This window comes from the organism of the source record quoted next, unplaced genomic scaffold (assembly GCF_019419815.1).
Source record: "Pyrus x bretschneideri cultivar Hongxiangsu unplaced genomic scaffold, Pyrus_bretschneideri_v1 Contig42, whole genome shotgun sequence".
Classification (NCBI taxonomy): domain Eukaryota; kingdom Viridiplantae; phylum Streptophyta; class Magnoliopsida; order Rosales; family Rosaceae; genus Pyrus; species Pyrus x bretschneideri.
In genome coordinates this window covers 4,542,244-4,545,226 of record NW_025999746.1, presented here as the reverse complement: position 1 = coordinate 4,545,226, position 2,983 = coordinate 4,542,244, and positions in this window count along the sequence as shown.

Genomic DNA, 2,983 nt, shown 5'->3' with positions numbered 1-2,983 from the left:
TATATGAAGTATTTTTTGGTGAATTTCAATTCGCTTATGCATTAAGGTTATCGTTTGATGCATTTTTTTGTCAAGGTGCATTACACCCTCATTGTTGGTGGGAAATTGGAGGGTTTATGAGGTATTTTCCTATTTGGTGGGAAACTGTTTGTTCATCATGATTGCATGAATAATATCCAAACACAACGAAGAAAAGGTACACAAGAAAAGATTGAGATGATATGTACATATAGCTACAAATCTCAGGACAAAAAGGAAAAAAAAAGGAGATAAGAGATGCAAATATTTCTTTTCAAATAATGACTCTCCATTAATTAATTTGATTAAAATTTCTGCTATAAACATCGCAGACAAAAAGGATTCGGTTGAGATTTTTAAACGTTCTCCTCCAATCTTAGAGCTTAACAAAGCAATTAGCTCGCTGAAGATATATTAAGTCTGAAAGCACAACCGTATGCAATATCAAATCAGTCATGTCAAATTTGCACTATACACCTCACAAAACTTATCTTGTGAAAACTGAACCAAACGTCCCCTCCAATAATTCCCATATCCACAGCATTCTAGTCACCACCATTTTGTGCCATCCATGTCAACATTATTGCCGACCCTTTGGAGCGTTCCGTAGCTATTTGGTACTGTTATTTATTTGATTAATACTAATCACGAGTCACAATACATTAATCCACTCAGTTTTTTAAGATATGGGATTCCAAATTTTGGTAAATTTCTTTTCAAATTCTCAATTAAAAACTAATATAAATGGCAAAAAAATGGTTAGTGATGTGTTTCGTCTTACTATTTTTCAGATTAGTGTCCGATTTTTTTCTTTTTCTCACAAGAGTTAAGAGCATTTCTAATGAAAAAAAATGTAAATTTGAGAGGTAAGAACCATGTTTATATCTTATTTTACATTTTCGGTAGATGTAAATGAAAGTTCTACCCTAATGAGACATGTAAATTTGATATCTCATTTAAATTCCCTATTTGATTAGTCGGACCCATCACCTAAAGATGTAAAAAAGAATGTAAATTTAGATTTTTATTTACATACTCCCGCGAAAATGAATAATTTATATTCCGTGTTCAAAGAATTTGTCAACAAAAAAATAAATGAAAAATACTCATTCCAATGTATTTTGCATCTTCTGCATCTCTAACGAAAAAAATGTAAACTTGAGAAGTAAGAACCATGTTTACATCTTATTTTATATTTTTGGCAGATGTAAATGAAAGTTCTTCCTTATTGAGAGATGTAAATTTGATATCCCATTAAATTTTTTTATTTGATTAGTTGGACCCATCACCAAAAGATGTAAAAAAGAATGTAAATTTAAATTTTTATTTACATATTCCCTTGAAATTGAATCATTTATATTCCGTGTTCGAAGAATTTGTCAACAAAAAAATAAATGAAAAATGCTCATTTCTGTTGTAGGTCTATTTGACTGAACTGTATTTGGGATAGAGAGGGAGAGGTGTCAGTGGCAACAGAGAGAGAAGAGAGAGATGTAATTATGAGGTGTGTATTGTATCACCCTATTGAGCCTTTATTTATAGCAGGAGGAAATGTTAAATCCTTAACCTATTAGGATTACAACTCTAATAGGAATTAAACTACTAAAGGGAATATACAAAGATACTCCTAGATACACTAGGATTTACACAATCACATTCCTAATCCAATAGGACTGCAACACTCCCCTTTAAGTGTGTAAATACTCAAACAAAACATCGCATCAGATCTTCAGTAGATAAGGTAAAACAGTTGATGAAGTCGTCGGTACAACGGGTGAATGCGAGTCGCAAATTTAAAAAAAAATGTACGCATTGGTAGTAAAACTCACAAAACCTCTTTATGGTAAAACCTAAGCCAGGTGAAAACCCATAGACTAAGGAGAAAGGTGAAAAGTATGCATAATGTCTTAAAACAAATGTCAAACAGGACGAAAGTAGTGAACTCAACGGAGTATGATCATCCCAGGATGGGTGCCTCGTTGAAACCTTGTTAGGTAGCAAAAACCTAGCGGGAAAAATGCTCCTAATCGTAGGAAAAAGAGTACATTAAGATCAAGTGATTATGCTTCAGGATACTCCCCTTGAATTAGACATAACTTCCAAATAAAAGAACACAAGCAATTCAACTCAGATAATTTACGCATACTGATTCCTTGGACGAGCTTCTAAAAAGTAGACTTGGGCATTGACTTGGTGAAGGGATCGGTCAAGTTGTCTTAGGAATGGATTTGCTTGACTTCAATGTTCTGATGTTGTTGTTGCTGGTGAAAATAAAAGAACTTCAACGTTATTTGCTTGGTGCTGTCTCCCTTGATGTATTCTTTCTTTAACTGTTCGATACATGCTGCATTGTCTTCAAAGATCGTCGTAGGAAGGTCAATGATGGAAGTAAGACCACTAGTGTTTCGAATATGTTCCATGATTGTTCTTAACCAAAAGCACTCATGCGATGCTTCATGCAGGGTGAGAATCTCAGCATGGTTTGAAGAAGTCGCAACTAGTGTTTGCTTGGTAGACCTCTAAGATATAGTGGTGTCTTTAACGGTAAAGACATAGCCTGTTTGAGAACATGCCTTATGTAGGTCGGACAGATAACCAGCATCTGCGTAACCAACAAGGCAAGAATCAACTCGAGGACCAATGAGGCAACCGCTTCTCTCAAGGATTCGTGGGTGTAGAACAAACCCAAATTTGTCATACCCTTGAGGTAGCAGAAAATGTCTTTAACACCATTCCAGTGTCTGCATGTAGGCGCATTACCGTATCTAGCCAAAAGATTAACAGTGAAGGAGATATTGGGTCTAGTGCATTGAGCCAAGTACAATAAAGCACCAATTGCACTTAAGTATGGAACTTCAGGCTCCAAAATCTCTTCATCATCTTCCTTGGGATGGAAGGGATCTTGTTTTGCATCTAGAGTCTGAACGACCATAGGAGTACTCGAAGGCTTTACTTTATCCTCATT